General features: G+C 47.4%; 1 protein-coding gene and 1 long non-coding RNA gene across 4 annotated transcripts in view; one reads left to right on the forward strand and one right to left on the reverse strand.

The window, feature by feature from the left end:
- Positions 1–6,194, forward strand: part of CCDC85C (coiled-coil domain containing 85C) — a 198,982-nt gene that overhangs the window by 174,208 nt on the left and 18,580 nt on the right. The gene's annotated exons all lie outside the window — the stretch shown is intronic.
- The window catches only part of LOC109298467, an 18,302-nt gene that overhangs the window by 4,161 nt on the left and 7,947 nt on the right, over positions 1–6,194 (reverse strand). The gene's annotated exons all lie outside the window — the stretch shown is intronic.

The following is a 6,194-nucleotide window of genomic DNA, read 5'->3' on the forward strand; positions in this document are numbered from 1 at the left end:
AGACAGTGTTGAAGGCTTTCCTAAAGTCCAGAAAGACTACGTCCACTGCTACCCCTGTGTCTAAGGATTTTGTGACCTGGTTGTCTGTGAAGGGAAGTTCATTACAATTCAGGTCAATTTTGATACCCTTATGTTCCATAGCATTACAGAGGTGGAACAGTGATACAGTAGTTTTTGTTTGACTGAGACTGAGTCTCCGTTGGGCAGGTAAGAGGCTACTGTTTCATATCCCGAGACAAGGTAGTTTCTGTTTTTGGGATGGACTTGTTGAAGATGGACAGGGCCAAGTCATCTGCGTAGATATACATTTTAGCTGTGGTGGGTGCAATGTCAGATATATAGATGTTAAAAAAGGTTGGTGCAAGCACTGATCCTTGTGGCTCACTGTTACACATACGCTTGTATTTGCTTCTATCTCCTCCACTGGTGGAGAGGATGAAGGATCTGTTTGATAGTACATCCACCATTCCCCTATCTGGGATCAACTTGAATAGTTTGTACTCTAGTCTTTTCATCCAGATATCATCATGTGCAGCTGTTAAATCCACCAGCACAGTGCCTGCTTTTTCTGTCCTTTAGAAAAGCATCTTCAATGTTTTGAATAAGCCTTACTACCTGGTCAGTGGTGCATCTATTTTTGTGGAACCGTGCCTGCTGTGGTGGTCATTGTGGATAAGTGATGTCAGTTATCCTATTTAGGATCTGTTCAGAGCTGTCACCATCTTGTCTGGACTGAGTAGTTCAGTGCCTGTGCCACACCTATGCTTGATCAGAATCCACCAACTAGGTGTTTCTATGCTAAGTCCCCTCAATTTGGTAGATGTGCTTTGTACATAACTAACATACAGAATTAAGCTTCATATGCAATACACTGGTGGTCACAGCCATCATTAAAAGCTGTAGATACTGGAGGGAGGAAATGCTCCCCTTTTATGTAGTTGCCCTGTGGTCAGAGCAGTTGCATAAGATATGGGAGACCGGAGCTCAAGCTCCTCCCTGGGTGGGCAGGGACGGAGCACCGCCACTTCCCAGGAGCAGGGCCAGGGCGGGGTGAGGGCAGCAGCACCCCTGTGCGGGGTGGGGGGCGGTGATGCTCTGTCCCCACCTCCCTGCTCTGTGTCCGGCCACGCACTACCCCTGCCCCTCCTCCCGCAGTCAGCCATGTGCTACCCCCTCCCTGGCCGCCGGGGTACTTAGACTAAACAAGGTTGAAACCCCCTGGACTAGTAGTTAGGACATTAGCTTAAGATTTGAGAGAACTGGGTTCAAGTCCCTACTCTAACACCAGCTTCTTGTCTAATATTGGGCAAGCCACTTAAGACTAGAGTCACAGACAGACTTAGATGTCACATCATTTACTTTCAAGGCACCTGGCCCTAACGTGCACTGAACCTGCAGTCCCAATGCAAGGCCTGTAGAAAGTTAGGTGCTCCAGTGTGGATTTGACAACAGCCAGCTTGCTAAAGAGGGTCTGCCTAAGCTAACCAACAGTGAAGAGAGGGGTCTTTCTTAAACCCACCTCTCGCCAAAGTTTAGGCCCTAATTCAGGGATGCATGTAGGCACCCCTGGGATCCATCTGGGATTTCCCTCTCTGATCCTGACCTTTGTGTTCCACTCGCTCTCGGCTCTTGAGCTCTTTCTGCCCCGCATCTCATCTGGTATGTCCTGCTGCTTGATAACTCCTCATTCCTTCTTCACCGCTCATTCTCATTTTCCTGCTGCTGGCAATTGCACTGTCCTTCCTGTCAAGCAGGCTGGTTATTTTGGTGCCAGCTTAAAACCAAGGAATCTCCATCCATTGCTTCCCCCAGGTTGGTGCTGGTAAACTGTCAGTTTTTTCTCTCCAAAATGTTGCCACTGCTGCTGCCATGAATCTGGTTCTCCCTCACCTCTCATTACTGTCCTTTCTCTTCTAGCTTCCTTGACTGTTGCTGCTAGAGGTCTGCAGAAGGTCTCTTAATGGCTCCTGGTGAAATCAGTAAGAGTTAGGCACCATCTTTTAACAAATCTGACCCTTTGTCTTCTTACATGTCTGTACAGAGCCTATTTCACAGTGGCCACTGTAGACATAATTAAACACAGAATAAATGTGATGATGATTACTAAGCCTAAACTGAGAATTGTGTTTATCTTGGAAAGGAAGTCCTCTCGAGTCAGACTCCGAGTAGTAAGGATGTATCTCCATCTTTGTGCATTTTTATGGCTAAATTCTTGGCTGGTGTATTAGGTACAGCAACAGTGACTCTAGATGAGTTTTAGCCATTCGTTCCCAACAGCAAGTTTGGTTCTTAGTACATTTTTTGTGATCCAGCATACACTATGCATTATTTTGATCGCATTTGTCTTCAGAGCACTCAGCACACTAATGGCATTATAAAAATAATTCATTGTGGTAATCTGCTGAGTTTGACCAAATGGTTTGGAAAAATCTGTCTCTAATTTGTGGTGTACATTTCCTTTATATTCATCTTCCACATACATTTTCAGAGTGGATATAACTATGGAAATACTTAGTATCTCATTAATGCTTGTAGCATGATGAGGAAGAAGTTACCTTATGATTTTGCTGCCTCGAGTGAGAGACCTTTGATCTACTTGATTGCATTTAGAAAGCCATGTTCAGGATGTTGCATGGTAGGCTGATAATGAGGATTCTACTTGTAGTAATCAGCAGGGTTGTGTGTTAATATCTTGCAGGACATTTCCTGTGTTCTAGTCAAGAAGCGCTTTGAGAAGGGGTTCAGCATCAAATATGGATTTATAGACACAGAGTCCTAATTTTGCCTTTAGTTGCTGTGTGATTTAAAATCTATATTGTATTAAGGCGAGAGAAATTACATTTTTGAGGCCAGACATTGGAAGAATGATACAGCTACAGATGCCCATGACCTTTCATTAAAGACTGATTCTGCAGGGTTCCAACTGCATTTGGCAAACCTCCATCCACGCCTCTCAATTTAATATGAGGTGACAACTGGTAAACTAAATAGATCCATCACTTGCATTTCCCCTCCTTTATTATTTTATATTAAAGGAGCTGGTTGAGAACTGAAGACTAAAGTCCTTTCTTCAGCAACATGGCAGTCATAACCAGGGATCTCGGTTTTCCGTTTCCCATGGGAAAAATGGAAAAAAATGCGGATTTCCCCGTTTACCTGAGGAAAATGTGGATTTCTCATTTTAACGGAGAAACTCATAGACTTTGCAGTTTTGCAAAGAGCTCTCTGCAGGCTGGCAGAGTTCCAGCCTGGGAGGGAGCAGGAGGAGGGCAGTCAGGTAATGCATGGCCACAGGACCCCAGTGGGGAGTAGGATGGGGCTGTGGGCAGCTCGTCTAGGGGGCAGGAAGGGCAGAGCTGGCTCCCCACTGCTGCACACACTCCTGGAGGGCAGGGGGACCCATGCCCCGAAACGTGTATGTGTTCGGGGTGAGGCAGGCTGCCTACTGCAGGCTTGGACTCCCTGCCCTGCTGCCCACCCCGAGGGCCCTCTGTAGCCCAGCAGGTGTGACCTGGCGCTGCAGGGCACAGCGGGGCTGTGTGGGGAAGCTGCTTGCCGCTGTGAGCTCTGTGCTGCCCCGGCAAGGCGTCCCTTGTGCTGTGGCAGCAGCGGGGGTGGCCACGTGAGGTTATGCCCATCACTGCTACCATGCAGGCAGGTGACGCATTGCCAGGGCAGCGTAGAGCTTGCAGTGGCAAGCAGCCTTCCCACATGGCTCTGCTGTTCCCTGCAGCACTGGGTTGCATCCACTGGGCTGTGGAGGCCCAGGAGTGGGCAGCAAGGCAGGAGCCTGAGCCTGCAGCGGGCAGCCTGTGCCTGCCCCACTCGCATCTGGGGGGTGCAGGTCTCCTTCCTCCCCTCCTGAGAGTGCGCGCAGCAGTGGGGAGCCAGCCCCACCCCACCCAAGCCCGCAGTAGGCAGACAGCAGGGTGGGGGAGCTGGGCTCTGCTCCACTGCAGCAGCTGCTCCAGGAGGAGGGGGCTGTGTACCCGGGTCCCTGGCCCCATAGCCGTGGCAGCTGAGGGATCCCTCCAGTGGGGCTGGGAGGGCAGGGGGCTGTGGGTGGGGGATGAAGGGCACGAGCAGGGCCAGGGGACTGTCGGGGGGAGTGAGGGGCCTTTCATTTTAATCCCAAATTTCAGGATTTTTATCAGAGATTTTGTAATATTTTACCAGGGAAAACCAAGATCCCTGGTCATAACCAAGTCAGGAGTTAACTCTTTCTCTTATCCCCACACTGAGCTACCACCAGACCTTTTGGCACCAGGTGCCAGATGCAAGTGTAGTCTGATTTCCTAGTGCTGGTTCCTCAGTTATATTTACCTTGCCAACAGAAACTAAAATGTGACCAGCAACTCGTTCACAAAAGCCACAGAGCAGCCCCCATGAGTAAATGGTTTGAGGTCACTACCTGCATGGCCTGGATATAGAAGGCTCCAACCCCATCTTGACTTACTGCCCTGTGTCCAACAGAACGGACTGTCCTGTCGTCTTATCACGTGTGAATACTTTTAAAAATAAAAAAGGAATAAAGGCTCAAAACATTTGAGAAAGTAAAACACAGCAAACTGGCCATTGTTTAATCCTGTGGGAAATCATTAGGCTCTGTATTAGTATAAAAATGATAGGAATAGGTTTTGTCTTTTTAACCTCACTAATGACCATAATGAGTCCCCATGTGCACTGTATGGGCACAGCATTCCTGTACTGGTGCTTCACACTACTGTGCTATCCTCATTTACTTTCACAGACCAACAGCATAATCATTCTTTGTTTTTCCTAAAGGATGTGAAGACTAAACATGAGTTCGTTAATAGATTCATTGTTGGTCTCTGAGTATTACAATGCAAATGTTGTAATAAGAATGACAGGAAGGATGTGTCTCCCTGAATGAGGATATTGTATCGCATATAATTCAAGACCAAGACCTTGAAAGAGAAAACCCAACTCCCAGGTGCTTACCAAGTTCTCTGGATACTTTAGGAAAATAGCAGTGTTTGTCACTCTTTCATGCAATCCTTAACATAGGTAAACTGGACTGTATAAGGTGGAAATAGACTCTGCCAACATCAGGTTTGGACATCTGTTTATCTTGAGGCTGCCTTCACAATTTTCCACATAGCTGAAGATGGGTACTCAATGCCCATTTGAAAATGTTGCCAAGAAACCAATAACCAAATGCCAACTGTTTCTTCCTTGCCAGATACCATGGTATGCTGGAATACTATCTTGTTTGGACTGTTCCATTTGCAGGGAAGGATAAGAACCTCTTTGACTTTGCCTGTGTATGCACCAAAATTATACCACTACAAAGAGAATCGTTTCTTAAACTGATTTAATTGAACCTACCTGGACACATTTGCCTCAATTGACGTCTGGCTCGCAGGGTGTGTCCAGACAACCGCACACATGCACTTAGCGGCACCGCAAAATGCAAGCAGCACATGTGACAAGGTTCTCCATGCTACATATTTGCAGCATGGAGCCAAAATTAGATGCTGGGAAATCCTGGTATCTTAAAAAAAAAAATGGCTGCAGTATGTGCTGCCTGAAACAGGAGCCTGGCTGCTCAGAGCCATGCTGGCTGCTGGCCAGGCTCTGTGCACCTGGATCACCACCACTGTAGCCTCAAGAGGCCCTCACAACCCCAGGTAAGGCTGCTGGGGTCAGCCCAGTGCTGGCCACAGCCTCCCCTACCCACCTGGGGCAATTACAATACACCAGAGCGCATGTGCAGGGACAAGTGGCAGCAGCACAACTGTGTGCCATTGCTGTTTGTCCCTGGGAAAACTCACGTGCATGCTTGTCTGGATGCACCCATATTGTAATAAGCTATGTTGTGTTTAATGAAATGAGTTTTAAAACGGATTATTTTAAATTAAGCTCCTTTTGTGTGCAGGTGAGGCCTTTTGTCTTACCAAGGATTCAGTTTGTGGGATGATAGTAGTTTTGATCTTTCTGGGTATTTTCCTCCTCTCATTTTAAGCGCTCAGTTAAAGACACTGGCTAGGTACAGACATTACACTTTTACCAGTGTAAGTCATCAGAAACTGGCCTATACTTGTAACAGAACAGAAGATCGGCATACAAAGCAGTCCATGCCCATAACACAACAGAAGTTTGGTGCATAGACTGGATTAAAAATGGCAGAACCCAGTCAAAGATTTGCTGCCCCCCCCCCCCCCCCCCCCCCC

Source organism: Gavialis gangeticus, unplaced genomic scaffold, assembly GCF_001723915.1.
Source record: "Gavialis gangeticus isolate Ggan-Ray unplaced genomic scaffold, GavGan_comp1, whole genome shotgun sequence".
Lineage (NCBI taxonomy): Eukaryota > Metazoa > Chordata > Crocodylia > Gavialidae > Gavialis > Gavialis gangeticus.